The sequence below is a fragment of the Pholis gunnellus genome (genome assembly GCF_910591455.1).
Source record: "Pholis gunnellus genome assembly, chromosome: 21".
In the NCBI taxonomy this organism is placed as follows: domain Eukaryota; kingdom Metazoa; phylum Chordata; class Actinopteri; order Perciformes; family Pholidae; genus Pholis; species Pholis gunnellus.
This window is the reverse complement of record NC_136548.1, coordinates 4,230,398-4,247,694: the sequence shown is the minus strand read 5'-3', so window position 1 is coordinate 4,247,694 and position 17,297 is coordinate 4,230,398. Positions and strand designations below refer to the sequence as shown.

Sequence of the window (17,297 nt, the reverse complement as noted above, 5' to 3'; positions counted from 1 at the left end):
AGTTAACATTTAAGGCTACGTCTTGTTCGCCCGAAGCCATCTCATCCAGGCTGCAGATATCCATATACAAATGTGAGTCAGTAATGTCAGTGGATCTAAAGTGGATCGAAGTTATTATACCGCTGGACACATATGTAATTAAATTAAAATAGTATCAGTCGTTTGCTTAATTAACCGTTTATTTTTTTTAAATATCAGGAAATACAAAGTTAGTTACTGTACCTCTGAATTCCTGGCGTTGCTAGGCAACAGTTCAATAGGATGGAGTACTTTCACAAGGCTTAGCTAGTTTAGCTAATGTAGCCTGTAGTAATTCTGTACTATACCACACTACACTATAAGCTACTACAATACTAACATTACTTTCTCACTATATGAGCAGGAGAGTAACAGTAGCCTAACATAAATCAACTAGACTAGATGTAGACATATATAGTACATGAAAACAACATAGGTAATCTTCATGTTGTATGTGCTATGTACTCTTAATTTATTTTTGTTAAACGGAAATACATTATTTTAATTAATTTAAATGAATCTAGACGTTATGATTTTGTTCAGGAAGCGTCGGCTATGTGTTTTACTAGACAGACACCAGACTGCTTCCTTCCATTGATTTCAGAGGGTTTTTTATCGTTGTTGTTTTTTGTGGTTGGCACACTGTCACCATTTTTGTCGATGAAAGAGTCTGCAGCTCTTACAGGAAGAACTACATATCCTGACATCACAGAAATACTGTGCCCACTGGATAAACTGTTATTGAAGCTCAATTTGATTTCCAGAAATCACATCCCAATGTTTCCTCACAAGTGCATTAAAATAGCTATATGCCCATACACATGTATTTGTTCACGGGTGTGTACATTCTTGATTGTTTTTCTGGACGGCTCTCCTGCTGATTGTGAAAATCTGAACCCCTGTTCAGAGTTAGCCTGAAGAATGTCTGACCTGTGCTGCTGACCCTCTCTGCTCTGCCATCTCCTCTAGTCTTTGTCCTTTTTTACTGCACTCCCACACCAAGTTTCACAATCAGCAGAGAACATAGAGACCAAAACATGCTGCAGAACTCTTACTGTAATGAAGAAGACAATCACTTCTTTGTGTTGAATCTTGAACTTTAAGATGGTGTAAATAAGCGTGTGCCACTGAAACAAGCTTCTCTAGGTTTTAATTCACTTAGATGTTTTACTTTACTTGCTGAAAATTACAACTGCCTTTGTATGCAAAAAATAAAAAGTCTCACTCTTTATTGACTAGCAACATGGAAGTCAAAAAACAGCCTCTTACCTCTGAAATGAATGTGCTTCACTTTAAGAGCGTCACTGTTTCCACATGTCAACTCTTCTGTGCATGGAGAACCCAACTCAGCTCTATACACAAAACCGTCACACGATGTTTCACAGACCACGACTTCTTCTTCTTGTTTTCACCCTCCCCCTCTTCTCATTCGTTGTTTTTCTTTTCTGAAGTTTCTTTGCCTGCTGGTCTCAGCCTCCTCCTCATCTAATTAGCTCTGATCCAGTTCAGACCGAGAGACCAGCGCTGGGTGTTTGGAGGTAATCTGACTCTCTCAGCAGATCAGCAGCCGTGTATGTATGACTGCAACTGCTCCTCTTGCGGTGCCTGTTCACTTTCTCCCACTTACTGACTCCTGTTCTCAGGGAGTTTGTGAACCTCCTCCCTCTCCTCCTCCTCTTTTCGCCCTCCCTCTCTCTCCTCCCAGCCTCCCTCCAAACAACGTCCAAAACACAGCCATTCACTGCTGCTTACGCTGTCCCCCACTCCCCCTCACCCTCTGTCCAGTCTTTACATCTGAACACTCTTTCACTGTTTTTTTTCTCCTCCTCCTCTCCCTCTCTCTCTTTCCCTCTCTCTCTCTCTCTCTCTCTCTCTCTCTCTCTTTCTCTCTCTCTTGGTTTGCCAAAGACCAGCTGTGCCAGGGCCCCTTTTTTTGTCTTCAGTCACTGTGGAGACAAGGCTCCCTCTAAAAGGAGTAGGGGGTGGGTGTGCATCCATCTGGTGTCCCGCCAGCTGACTATTTTTCAGGAGCAAGTCCGTTTGCATTTGCTCCTGACTCGCTGTTGTTTCCCTCAGCTGTGCACTCATGGGAAGTTGTACAGCAGACATGTTCAGTAAAGGTAACGCTGATTTCCCCCTCGCAAGTCCTGCATCTATGTAAATCAGAGGGGGGGTCTCCTTCGCTACGGTAAGGGTCTCACAAAGAATGAGGGAAAGAACAATGAGGCTGCTCCTTTCTCTTAGTTGTTTGTTTTCTGTCATAGCGGCCTTTCTGCTGTGCGCTTTGATGAAAGTCAATTGTGTGGGTGCATTAGAGGATATTTGGACTTTCCAAGCTGATCCCATGCATCAACAAATGGCTATTACTCATTTCCCAGAAATTCACCAGAACACTCTGCAGAGTTCCTGTTATGGAAGTGAGTTAAAGTGGAAGCTGTTGAAAGGTGAAGTTAAGATTAAAGTCATGCGTCTCGGCCAGATGTGGTCTTGTAGTGTAATGTAGTTCATACAGTCCTACTGGATCTCAAGTGGGCCTAAGAACCCATAAAAGATATTCTTCAGATTTCCCCTTTCTTTCAGTGTAAACATCACTATGTTCACCAGCCAGTCGCTGAGGGAAGCTCCAGAGTTGGGTGATAATTCTCTGTGGGTTTGTCCCTACAAGCGACAACCTCCGCGTTACACTTATCCTGTCACAAGTGTCCTGATTTGATCAGTTGATTTTCATTAAGTAATTAGTTAATCTCCTTTTGGAGGAGCTTTGCTTGTCTCTGTGTGGGCTCGTCACACTTATTTATCATTGACTCATCAGCACATTCATCTTTGGACGGAAGAGAATTTCTTACAGCTAAAAAATGAGCTTCATACAAAACCATCGTTTGACATCCCTGTAAGTGTTATAACTGTCCTTTGTAGCAGTGGCAGTTTGGATGTATGAGCTTGAGCCTGCAGCCACAAGTCGTTACTCATTAGCTCATCATCGATGTAAATTCACATCTCATCTCCATTCTAAATGCTGCAGAAGAAAAGACTGATTTGTTGTGGGGATGTCATTGACATTAATGGGAAGGGTCAATGGTTTATAAGTGGGAGCACAGTGTGTGACAATAGGCTGATTTGCATCATTGATGCCCGTGTGATAGGATGTGGGGAGGCCTTGTGAATGGAGGAGACCTGTTGAGTCAGTCTCCATTCAGGCTTTGTTTTAGGCAGAATCAGTGTGTAACATGATAGCACTTTAACCCCGTGACCCCCGACACAGAGTGCCCTCTACACCCTTTACAGCCTCGTTGAGCCATGTGCACGTTAACATCGTCTTTATGTTCATCCCGATTTACTCAACTGTACAGGATTAAAATAACTTTATAAGTTGAAATAAATGAATGAACTCTTTTTCGATATATATATATATATATACAGTGTATATATATATATCGAAAAAGAGTGTGCACAAACCCCTTACTCTTGAGGGTCTCAATAACATTGTAAAACCAATATCCAACAATCGGCGTTCAATCTGCTCTGTGTGATTATGATAACAATAGTCCAAGTTTTAATGGTCTTTAACAGCCCATATTCCTCATATCATATTATACACCACAGCCGTGCCATTAGCTGCAAACAGCTCATCCATTAACCCACATGGTCAGGCTGACAATACAAGCATGGAGGGTATAACACACACTGCTGTCATCACACAAAACACACATTTGAATTGCTAAACTGTACGTTTTTTCCTCTGCTCTCAACTGTAGGACAAAGCTGCTCTGGAATACTGAGCAGATGTCTGCTTTCAATCAAATCTCTGTCTTCTTTAACTCCTTGAGTCAAACCTGTTTTTTCCCTCCATGTTGTGTAACCTGTGTTCTAGTTGTGTGTTCAACTGTGGAGGACACATCACTCATGCAAATGTCTGTCGCTGATGGTGTGTTAAATGTCATGTTGAGTACCAATAACATCTCCCCCCCCCCCCCCCCCCCCCCAACCCCAGTGCTGCAGCCTAAAGATATCCCATTCCAGGCATCACAACAACAGCTGGTATTGATAAGGAAACTATTTCAGTGCATCAATATTCAGCCACAATCCTCAGAGGGGCTTGGTCGGCTCACAGACAATAATCCCTGTGATGCAACGCACTGCCATGATGTAAGAAAGAAAGAAAGTAAAAACACCTGTTCTTTTCTGACTGCCATCTGCAGCTTCAGCATCTCATCCAGGCTGCAGATATCCATATACAAATGTGAGTCAGTAATGTCAGTGGATCTAAAATATATTATGCAGTAATGATGCTCCAAAGGAATATCAAATAACACAGAAGTGTAAGAACATATACACACATTTTTTCATTACTCACCTTCCATAGAACTGTACACAGAAAGGTCTTTCATTGGGGGAAACAGGTCAGTGTTTTTCCACAGGTCGTGCTGAGCGGACAATGCGGTACGCTTATGTGTCAATTACATTCATTTCAATTTAATTTATCCCAAATTTGATCCAGTGTGAGATCAGAGTATGTGACTATTCTGATGAGCAGTTCCTTCCACTTGTCTACTATATTAAGTTATTTAGCAATCATAGGATGGAGCTGTGGGGACACACAATGAATTCCTGTGGTATGTAAACGGAGCAATGGATGGAAGTTGCCTCTCATTGTTTTGTGGCATGTATGAGACTGGAGGATGCCCTCTAGTGGAGTAAATAACATATAACAAGCAGCGTCCAGCTGGGGATGGCATGATAGCATCTGTACACTACATTTCAAACACTAGACTTAGGAAAAGAGAGCATCAAACTGAGTCACATCAGTGTAACTGCACAGGGAACACATTTGAAAGATTAATCAGTTTAAAAAAAAAAAGTATATATAAAACATCCTATCATCAACAGCTGATTGCCTCCGATTCAACCCTGAAGCAGCTGCATTTCAAACTACACAGGATCCTCTAGCAGAAACAAAGTAGCTCGTACACAAGTTGGTAGACAAACCTATTGTTAGAAATGTGATGTTACAAATGCTCATTCCCTTCGGATGCACTCACAGACAAATAACCTGAACAATGAACTGAAGGGTAGTGGTTTAAAGAATAGTCTCAGCTGTAGCACATTCACCCATCTACCCCCACAAACCATCACCACCCCCACTATGGGGCTACACCGCATCACTGGGACAGAAAATAATGTGCTGTACACTATCAGGCCGTGTCTTTTATTCATTACACAACCTGTGTTCATTTCTTTTATTCATTTTCTTTTTACATATAGACAGAAACACAACTCACAGACCTCCCACTCATGAACACTGGCGGTTGTGTTTTATGGGGTAAGGCCCCCCTATCTGAAAGAAATGTACTTTTAGTTATACTTACTACTATATAGCTTCACTGTGGATTAAGCATAGTTAGATAGATTAAACTATACATATTCCTAATATAGGCACACTTTTTCCGGCCTCACTGAATCCCGGCTCCAAGCAGTGGTGGAATGTACATTTCCTCTTAAGTAAATACAATTTTAAGGTACATGTACCTTTTATGCTACCATTTTATGCTACTTTATACTTGTACTGCACTATATCAGAGGCAAATGTTGTACTTTCTATTCCACTGCGTTTACAGTATATAAAGTAATCAAAATTAGCCTTTACCGGCTGAAACACTGAAGTAATGAACACAATGCATCACTAATTATAATCCAACAAAATACATTATTCTGAAATTCTGCACAATGAGTACTTTTACTTTTGGTAGTAGTATTATATTTTGCTCATATTTTTGTACTTTTACTAAAGTAAGATTTTGAATGCAATGCTTTTACTTGTCATACTGTAATATTTACTTAAGTAAAGGTATAAGAGTACTTCTTCCACCTCTGGCTCCAAGTCAGGTGTGTGAGGTAATGTAACGTTTAGATGCAGTCAGAAATGTAAGACTCGTTGATATAGTGTTTGGTTAGATTTAAACATGTGCGTCTTTATAATTAGTGGGTCTAAATGAATGGTGTCATGCCGTCTTTACATGGAGTAATCTAGAGGGCGCGCTTGACAGAAAGCTAGTGAATAGAAACAAAGCAACACATTTGCAGCTCGCGAGCAGCACGTGAAGGCATCGCGAGTGTGCTGCTGATAACGGGGAGAGAGGAAGTCCCGTTGCAACATCGCTGCCACGTCTGTAGGATCCTCTGCAGCAGCAGCAGGAGCAACGACGACGGGGTGTGAGGACCGGGATGGGCCGGTGGGGGGGATGAGAGGGAGAGAGGTGGGAGTGACCGAGGAAACACAGAGGAGCAGACGGAGGGAGAGAGGAAACACGCAGAGCCACAACACAGCACTCCCCGGCTGAACGAAGACGCTCGTGCGCAGCTACGAGCTTGAAGGAGCAAACCTGGAGCAGCCGGAGCGGCTTGTTTCTGGAGGAGAAGGGGGGTCACCCATGCTAAACTCAGGGGGAATGGAGGAATTCGTGACCGAAGAGGAAGAGCCGTGGTACGACCAACAGGACCTGGAGCAGGGTAAGATAGACACCATCCTCCCTGCCTGCACCGCAGCATCTTCTCTGTCAGCTGCTGCCGACCGGCCGGTTAGCTAGATAGCCTAACAAAGGCAGTCTGTGATGCACAGAGACTGCAGGGACGTCTTTTACAAGTCCTTCTTCCATTTCAACGCAACCGGAGAAACATTGAAGTAGTTTCTGAGGAGCGAGCCGTGCTTCTTTGACAACAATGCATTGACAGCATGCCAAACAGGGCCTGCTATGGCTGTCAGCATCAGACAGTGTGTCAATGCCAATGTTATCAGGGCTCTAGCTAATGGGGGTTTAAACATTACTTCATTCATTATATTCCCTAAAGCATGATTTTTATCATCAATTATTTGTTTAGCAAGCTGATAATTTTTTCTGCTTCCAGCTTCTCAAATGTGAGGATTTTTTTTTTTTTGCTGCCTTTATCTGTTTTGTGTGACTGTGCATTGAATATGTTTGGGTTTTCGCCTTGGGCTCTGGTGGACATTTCCCCCAATATATTGGTATCACAATTCCATAATACACAATCTAATTATTACGAAGGCTTCGACTGTCTGTCTTCATTATTTCATAATTTTAGGCTGACGTAAAGCCTGAATGCACAAGATGATCAGTAATATTAAGGTGTAAGATAAGGATTTGTTTTTTCTCAAGGCAAGGAACAAACTCAGAATCTGTTCTGAACCAATGAGCAAAGAGACAGCTGTAATCTGCATCTTCCATATAGTTTGATAAGGTTAGAACTGCAACTAACTATTGTTTTCATTGTCGATTGTCCTGTCCATGGATTGGTTACTGTTTAGGTGTAATGCTCATCACAGTTTTCTAGACCCCAAAGTGATTGTTTTGATGTTAAATTTACTATAATGTCAAGACAAAAAAAGGAAAAAAAGAACCCAGCGAGGGTTCGCTGTTCAGTCTTTGTCTAATTAACCTAATTCAGAGCCAGCTAATGACCCAGCTCGATCTTTCCATTATAAGGCCACCTGCTGTATGCGGTAACAGCTCTACGACTGAATCTATGGTCGACACACATCTATGTCATTCATGCTCCTAATATTTAAATATATTAAGACAGTCTGAGGACCAATCAGCTGACCATGCAACAACTCTTTGAAGGTTTCCAACTTTATTTCAGTATTGAACAATTAAACATTTAATCTCATTTATGTTATTCCAGATGGACTTGATATCAGCCAATTTCCATATAGACGAGGAATCTTTATGTTCCACTTAAGGGGAACTAATAACAGTCGGTCACACACTGGAAAGTACATTTTGGATGGGGTCACACTTTGTATATTGCACTGAACATCTGTTAACACATGCCTCTGCCAATTTACCATCAAATTATATATATTACCAAGAAAAAAAAGATTGTGATCCCTCTCATGCTGATATGGCTCCTTGAAATGTTTTTTGTTGTAAAGTCTGATCACAGACAAAGACTCCTCGCTGTCCTCTGCACCACTCATTCCATTTCCTGTCTCCCTTTGTCTCTCCATCGCTCGTGCTCGTGGCGAGTAATTATAACGGTGCATTCCCGGGGATGAAAGGGTGCTGATGCGGTGATTTTTACCTGCTCATAATCCCATGTGCACACACACAGGCATATAAGTACCTGCAATCATGACATTGTATTTGTTAGACGACACAGGAGGAGGAGCGAGTAAAAGAGAGACGGCAGCAGACGGGAGAAACTTTCATAAAGGTCAAAATGGCTGGTGTAAAAAAAAAACTCTCGGAGCAGAGCTCATGTTTTGTTGTTGTGCGACATTTCAGGATGCCACCAATCCTTCAGAGAGAGAGAGAGAGAGAGAGAGACTGTCATTGTGTTACAGTACTGTAGTTGTTGTCATGCCAGAGTCGCTAGCAGGCTGAGCAGTCTGACCTCAGTGCTGTGAGAGAAAAAGGCTCGAGGTTTATGGAGGAAGCGTGGAAGAATGAGTAGAGCAGCAACATTTTATTTCAGATACTGTGCAGCAGAAACAACTAGTCGAGGAACTGATAAGTCCATCAACAGAAAAATTACCGGCGACTCATCGTTTCAGAAATTTTAGGGCCGTCCTCGACCGAAGAGAATTCTTAGTCGACTAACACTCGTACGACTTTGTCGACTGATCGATTACTTGATTCAACCGACGGTTAAATGCTTTATTCAGCAAGAAAAAAGCATAAAAAAACCACTTAATCAGTAGTGACAATAATAATTGTCAATTAGCCCGACTGTCCAAAGGTAACACACTCTGCCATAGCAGCACCTCCAGAGCCCACCTATCAAAGCTTTACCTCTTCATACGTACATATCTTCAACTCTTCCTTTTAAGTCATCTGAGAATGAAGCACTTCGTTTGTGTGGAGATTTAGCAGATGTCAGACTTGGAAAGCAGAGTCGTTTTCCCCCACACACTGTGGAATGTAAGAGAAGTAACGATGTAGCTCACATTTCAAGGAACAGGAAGTGTGCAGACATGTCATTTTTGCTTGGGCCCATTGTGTGTTAGCCTGAGCCTCTACTGGCCCAAGTCCAAGAGGGAAATACGTGGCCCTTACCAGCTGAGACTGGAGTCTCTGATGAGAGACTATTTAAATGCTCTTGTTACGGCGTGTTGTTTACGCCACCCAAGGACGGAGCATTAAAGAGCAACGGTCCCGGTGTTGATCATAAAAATGTTGCAAGAATTCTGCTGCTTTGGCAAATAATACATTAGTGCAGTTTAAGGACAGAGAAGCAGTCCGCCATCACACTAAATAATTCATTTCTGGCCACTGGATGTTTCTGGAACCTTTTTTCAGAAGTCGGGTCTGCAACACAGGTCAAGAGTAGGAGGAGGAGAAGTCTTGTTTTCCACATTCCAATAAATCTCATGGGAGATACGCACCTACCAGAACAACACTGCCTGTGGAAGAGATCACCGTCACACAGCACACCAACGGATATGTCCACATGTGCACACAGTGTCCACGAGCTTTCAGTAGCTGGTTGCATTGAGAACATTTAAAGAATTTTAAATCTGGCCTTGCGCTCACTGCGCGAAGAGTGCAACCGATTTTCTGTGAACACACAAACGCACTCCCATGTGGTACTTGGAACTGGCTCTCTGTAGCATGCAGGAAATATATTTGTCATACGTGATGCAATTAGGCCGGAGCTCGTCTGGGCCCAGCCTCGTGTCTGTGTGGAGCAAACAGACAGCAGTCTGGCTCCATAAGTCGTTTGCTAGCGCAGTGAGTGGTATCGATCGGCTCTCTTCTCCTGCTACACTCTTGTCACTGAGCTCCCTCTGTGCCAGCTGGATGTGGACAGTAACGCAGTGTTCAGGTCTTCTGGTTTTCTTGGTGGACTTTTGCTTTTAGATTTGTCAGAACTGGTCCTCAGCCGTGGCCGCTTCTGCTTAAATAACTCTTTTATTAGTATTTATGAGAGGAATGCTGGCCTGACTGACATTATACCGACCATGACGTTACTGCATGGTCTGTTGACTTATTTTCAGAATACACAAGTGTCATTTATGTCATGAAACAGCTCTATGTAGGTTTTTACATACGAGGAATTTGCCTTGGTATTTTTGGTCACAGTCACAACAAAGAGAAAAGAAAAAAACATCTGTATCTGTTAGCCATTGTTGCTAGCACCGCTTATGCTAACTACACAATTCTTCCCCATCTTATTGCAAAACAAATCACTTCCTGTTCCTGTGTGTCTAAGGATTTTCTACTGCCAAAAAAAATAAATGCAATCCCAGACACTTAAGTAAAAAAACTTGCATTAATTGATGTTTTCACCACTTGGGGGCAGCGTAACAAGCGATAAACACAACACTGACATATTACTACCCTCTTAAGTTGACGTAAGTTAAAACCAAAACGACGAGCTAAAAGATGCTACAACCCTCTGTAGAGCCGAGAGGAACTGTGAGTGAGGTGGTAACTCTCTGTCACTACGAGTGGATCCATGACTAACATAGCAGATATTATAACAGCTTTAACTAGCTGTAGTCGATGCATTACTGACATGGACATTTGAATGAAAATGTGCCTCAGAAGTTCTATCTTCATCTCAGAAACAGTTAAAGTTCAAGGTTCACTCACCAGCTTTTTTTGTATGCAGTATCTTCCTCTATCATGTACGAGGACCTGACATCCATATTTTGAAAGGTCATCATAATTGTTACTGTTAAAGTTAGATACTCGGGTCACGGGATGACAACAGAGGCATCTCTGTGGCAACTGAGTGAACTCTTTCTGGTGAAGAAGACTGAGATGAGGTTGAAAGCTCTGTGAATCAGAGGAGGAACTTGTTTTTCGACACCTGACGTCCCTTTTGTTTCTTCTGTTATAGTGTCAGACGCGTAAGTATTCCCTGGTGCATGTAGTGTATCTAATGATAGAGATAAAAACAGATGAGGTGCATAAAGAAGATACAATCTATGAGAAGTTAGGTACAAAATAAATAATACTATGATAAATCCAGACCAGAGCTGCTGACGCTAGGGCCCCGCAGGAATTCATTCGGGTATCAGCACAGAGGGGAGTGTGTTAATTAGTCCATATGGAGCTGTTGGCAACAGCATGCTAGCTTGCTACTCATTAGTCTAATTGAAGGAGGCGAGGACAGGCCTGCCAGGTAGAAGAGAGTGGTTTGAAGACATGAAAAATAGACAGTGTTGAGATTTGAGGGATAATACAATATATCAGTCAATAATTTAGTCAATACATTTATTTACATAAATATTTCTAAATGACCATAAAACCGTTGGCATTTCTGTACTGCAATTCCTCTCTACTTAAACGCTAATGCAAGCTAGCTAGCTTGCTAGCTTGGTTAGCAAGATGGGACCATAATTCACAAAATGAACATACGGCGATATTCAAGAAGACCTGACGCTAGCGAATGTGACCATAAACATGTTAGTTAAATGTCTACTGAGGTAATAAATCAAGTAAGAAGTAGGGTCATTTTCTCATAGATTTTCTTTTTGCATCCAGAGGAGTCGCCCCCTACTGGTTATTAGAAAGAATACAGGTTTAAGGCACTTCCACATGTCCACAAAATGTTCAGACCCGGGGGTTGCCCCTTGGTCGGGCTCTGCTGAAAAAGCTAGTAGCAAACCTGCATTGACTGTTTGTTTGTTGTTGCCAGAAACAGACTTCAAACACAATACTTGCATATCATCAATGCTTGTTTTGCCTAACCAACATTTCAAAATGTTAGAAACTTGCTTGGTAGCGGTTCGGTGATTCCAATCTGAAAATCCCAATTCTTTGACTCACTAAATCTTAGTGAGCTGCTGGTTGAGTCCTCAGTGTCTTTATTTACTCCATCTGAACATCAGCTGGTGAATGTAGCAGTAACATACAGGTAGGCCAGGGCTCGGCTTCCCTCCCTAGTCATCAATATTCAGCATTCATTGGCTGCTCAGTTCAGTCCTCTGCTTTCTCTCTGAGAGGTCGCAGAACACATCTCGCTGACTCAGACCCCAGCGATGTCGGCCATCAGTAGCGCTGAGTCAGAGCACAGTCCGAATGAAGAACGATGGCAGGGACTCGTGGTGTAACACAAATACGAACGGTAGAGTGGGGCGCAATAAGGTAAAAACAATGGCTGTTTTTTTTTAGCCTGAGATCAACAACGCACTATTATTCATTACTTTAAATACAAATTGGACAGTCTCTATTTCTGTCCTAATCTCAGAGGTGTCTCTTCAAATAATCTTGGCACTGATCTCTTCATATTCAGTCAGTGGAGAGCAGAGGACCCGCAGGGAGACATGCCGCTCTGCTCTCCGTATATTTGAACCGGTCCAGTGCAGACTGAGACCCTGTGATGGACCCTTTTAATCATTCTTTTCCAGGCCCCGCTATGACCTCCACCTAAAATAGAACAACGCGCTCCATTAATCAGCGGCTGATCTAAATTGTGCGGCTGCAGGCTGTCTTCTTCTGTGAGATTAGGTTCCCCGTTCTTCCTCTCAGTCCTTCCCCTACTATTTTTTTTTTCTCTCTGTCACCATTTCCTTCCACACACTTATAAATGATCGTATTGTCTTCATCCATCCCTCCTCTCCAGCCTCTGCCTCAGCCTTCTTTTCCCTAATCCTCAACTTTCGCTCTTTGTATCCGTCTCGCTAAATCCTGGTCTCTGTGTCTGCACTCGTCACCTATTTGTTCATCCCTTTCTCGATCTCATTCTGATTTCTAGACCTCCACTTAGCGGCGGAGCTGGGAAAGACTCTGCTGGAGAGGAACAAAGAGCTGGAGGATTCCCTGCAGCAGATGTACATCACTAATGAAGAGCAAGTGCAAGAGATCGAGGTACGAACGATGGAGCGCTGTCAGGAGTTTTATTTCTCTCACGCATTAACCTGAGCCATGAAGTGAATTCATAGATAAAGGGTGGGTCCTTTATTATTATTTTAGTTTTCAAAGCCACAAGACTCCATTGACAAAACCAGTAATTTTACTTCGCAGGATACAGGAGTATTAATACAGTCCCACTTAAAAAAATCCAAACTAACCCTTTCAGTTATATACAAACTGACGTTGACTTAGCTAGTGCTAGCGTTCACGTTATTCATAGCCTTATTTATTGGCTACTGGTGACAATAGTTGAAGGGGTCTTTTAACAATCCGGCAAAGTATGCAGATGGACTCTACCGTAAATAGAAAAGACATTTAGGAATGTTCCTTCGAAGACAGTGAGTTACCGTATTTCATATCTATCATCATATTTTTTTTAATTTGAATGTAGTTTTGTGTGGAGGTGCAAATGATTTGGTTATATTAAGACAAATTACAACTTTAAAGTTTAAAGTTTCTTTTGAAACAGCAGTTAACGGAGACCTGGACTTCTTAGGTTGTCCTTCCTGTGTGTGGATATGAGGGAAATGTGTACAGGTGTTCATACTAACAAGCGCTCGTCAACTTGTCTGTCCCGTAGTACCTGTCCAAGCAGCTGGAGGTTCTTCGGGACATGAACGAGCAGCACGCCAAAGTGTACGAGCAGCTGGACGGGACCGCCAGAGAGCTGGAGCGCACCAACCACACACTGGTGATGGACAGCCGGGGCTCACAACAAAAGATAGAGACGTGAGTGGGACTGCAGGTTTTTCTTGCCCTCCGCTCCTTCACCCTCCTCCCGCTCGTACTCTTTGTTAACACCTTCTCTTCCTCCTGGACCAGGTTAACAGGGACCATCGATAATTTGCAGAACCAGGTGGATTCTCTCTCGGGGCAGGTGGAGCAGCTTCGCTCCATGGAGCAGCTCCGAGTCAGGAGGGAGAAGAGGGAACGACGCAAGACCATCCACTCCTTCCCTTGCCTGAGGGAGCTTTGCACCGCACCCAGGTACTAAAAAAAAGAAAGGGAAAAAAAAGAAGAGCAGGTGGCAAGTCATCTTCACAACAATGAAAAAAACACTGCCTGTGATCTGTCTGGTTTTTTTGTCAGGTATGAGGACGAGTTTGTGGTGGGCAGGGCCGAGAGCTTCACCGTGGATGTGAAGCGTCCACCGTTCGAAGAGGAGAACCAGCACCTGAGGGAGGCGGTGTCGGCCCTGCGAGCGGCCGCCCGGACCGAGAGGGGTCGTAGGGAGGGGGTGGAGAGGGAGTGCAACCTCCTCCTCGGAGAATTCTCCCGCCTGCAGACACGGGTGCAGGTGGGCACATTTTGAGATTTGTGGGCTATTTTCAGACTAGTGGAGAGAAAACATCCAAAATACTCATTACGGTGTTAACATTAGACCTCATTTGCATAATTAAACCGAACATTTCCCGAAAATTGTCTTCATGTAAATAATCAACTGGGGAAGAGTCATCAATTACTTAATTTTTGGTGTCACCCCTAATGTATAATACACCCGTGAAGAATATACAGATTTATTTTTTTATCAGATAATTATATTAAGCCACCGTCTTTGCTTTCAGGATGCTGAGAGCTGCCAGGCGCGTGTACGGGAGCTGGAGGTGGAGCTACAGGAGCTGCAGCAGCTGCGCCGCGCTCGGACTTACCTGCTGAGCAGCGAGGACGACGGCGTGGCCCTCACCCAGACGGTCCTCAACAGCACCCCGGAGACCGACACTTTCCTGGAGGTCGAGGAGACGGGAGGGGGCGTGAGGGAGGATGCCGAAGGCGGCCGCGGCGTCGGAGGGGAGGCTCTCCCCGAGTCTAGCCCAGTGAGGAAGAGCTGCAGTGACACGGCGCTCAATGCCATTGTGGCCCGCGACGCCTCCGGCCGCCGGAGGGGCAGCTACGCCCTCCACGCCAACAGCGTGAGGAAGAGGGGGATGTCCATCCTCCGGGAGGTGGACGAGCAGTACCACGCCTTGCTGGAGAAGTACGAGGAGTTGCTGGGGAAGTGTCGCCGCCACGAGGAGAGCCAGTGTCACGCCGGCGTCCAGACCTCCAGGCCCGTCTCCCGAGACCCGTCCATGAAAGACTGCGCCATGGGCCCCACCCCGGCGCCTCCGCCTACCCCCACCCAGTCGCCCTCCACCCCCGAGGCCATCGAGAGCATCAGCAAGCAGGTGGAGGCGGTGGACAAGAGGCTGGGACAGAGCACTCCAGAGTACAAAGCGCTTTTTAAAGAGATCTTCTCTCGTATCCAGAAGACCAAGATGGACATCAAAGCTACCAAAGCTGCCAAGGCCACCAAATCTGGCAAGTCTGGCAAGTCTAGTAAACAGTAAATGGTCCACTGGTTGGCTCCGTAGAGGACGATAACGCGCTATCTCAGTGTTAAGAGCTGGAGTTTGTGAACAGGGGCTGGGTGTAAACAGTCTCACAGAGGGTGCTAGCTCCAAAACCGCGACGTTCAAGTACAGCTCAGTTCAGTTGGCGCACGCATCGTCATCCAACCTTACACCAGAATCTGATTTGCATGTGATCAATTCGAAAAAGCTTTGCAGAATTCAGTCCTGCTTATATGAAACTTGAATGACATTTAGTGAAGCACTAGATTGAGTTCACCCCTCATACTCTCTTACTCAGCGTTCCCACTCAATATACTGGCGTCAGTGCCTGACTGCTGTCGCCATCTACCATAATAACACAGTAATAGCAGTATGCCTCACAAGTGCACTAAATGTCAAAGCTTCACAAAGTAACTCTCTCTGATGAAATCTAAGTATTATATTAACTTGAATCTGTATCTTTTTACTTTGATTATAATGGACTCTACTAACATTTGCATAGTTACAGTTAGAAAGACAAAGATGGATCCTCTCAGGCCACATTGCTGTCTGTCTCAAGGATATTTCAACTCGAGGAGCCAATGAATCTCCTCTTGTGTCGCTTGTCGCTATACAAGTGGACAGTGCTTTTAAATTGAAAGAAGCCGTTAGTGTGGACGACATCGCTGTCTAGCACCGGTCTCTGTGTGTGACCTCACCACCGGTTCGTTGTGTGCCTCGCCCGTTTATCTAGAGATTTTGGAGGACTAGCTTTCTTCCTGTCAGTTTGTTCAAAACCTTGATGCCGGTGAATTTAAAAAACTACAGCCAGCAGCCGGTTATCCTAGCTTAGCATAAAGACTGGAAACGGGGGGGGGGGGGGGGGGGGGGGCAGAGACAGCTAGCCATTTTGTGGTTTTGCTTGGGTATGGGCCAGACTATTTCCTGGTCAGGAGCAGAACCCAAAAGCTGTTACTTGAACTTAACAAGATATAATGTGTTAATAAGGAAGCTTTAGAGTCTGATCTTGTTAGCTTTGAACATAGCCAGGCTAGCTGTCGACCCCTGTTTTCTGTCTGTAGCTCAGCAAGCTAACTGACTGCTACCAGAGGCTTCATATCGAGCAAACTCACTAGAGTGGTGTCGATATTAAGAACGCAGATAACATATTTCTCAAAACGTTCAACTATGTTGAACTCGTGTTTAGGCCTGTCACGATATATTACCGTCATTTTAAGACCGCTCTATTCCAGTGGTGTAATATAATAGCATAATAATGCATGTATACCCTTTCAAACAGCAATGACCTTTAAAAATAATAATCAAATAAAACCACAAGACCAAAACAATTGAATAAAATGGACTCTCGCTGTTAACAAAAAATGTGCAACATTATTATGTCAATAAACACGCATGTACACACTTCAACGATCAACATCGAGGTCACCAAAAATATTATTTTCTAAGGTCTTGTCCATATATCGTACAATAACTCGATGAGTAAAAATGCTCCACGGCATGTCTGTATATCGTACGATACGATGACTCAAACAAACATTTAGGTCATGTCCATATGTCGTACGATAAGTCATCGTGACCGGCCTACTAGTGAGGACTACTTTTACCACTTGTGCTGGCATTCAAAGTGCTCACATTTCTAAAATACATACCTTCCCCATCTGTGTGTTAAAGTCACTTCCGCTCTCGCTCTGAGTGCTGAAGATCTTCTTCAACTGAGCCCAACAGTATCCTAGCTCTATGAGATGCAAGAAGCATTGTTTATTAATAATAGTGAGTTATTACTCTATTCCACAGTATAGAATATAGTTTAGAATGTGTAAGACTGATGATCCACTAAATGCTAAAACGCTGCTGTCTTGCAAAAGACAATCTCTGCAGATTGTTATTTTCACTATTTCCTGGGCATTACGGACACTCGCCATACAGAATATAAAAATCCTTAAGGTCGTGCACCTTATGCAATAAAGGCATTTTTGTTATTTGGTGGGGGGGGGCGGCGTTCTAACAGAACAGGCAATGAAAAAATAACAAACAGACATTGGTTGTCATTGGGATGGAAAAAGATGTGGAC

General features: G+C 43.7%; 1 pseudogene across 1 annotated transcript; it reads left to right on the top strand.

Annotated features, from left to right (window-relative positions):
* Positions 1-6,257: 6,257 nt before the first annotated feature.
* Positions 6,258-15,409, top strand: LOC306712701 (cerebellar degeneration-related protein 2-like; annotated as a pseudogene). Its single transcript, XR_013767720.1, has 6 exons — positions 6,258-6,525; positions 12,739-12,851; positions 13,477-13,625; positions 13,719-13,883; positions 13,986-14,193; positions 14,462-15,409. The product of XR_013767720.1 is annotated as a cerebellar degeneration-related protein 2-like (transcript).
* The last annotated feature ends 1,888 nt before the right edge of the window (positions 15,410-17,297 follow it).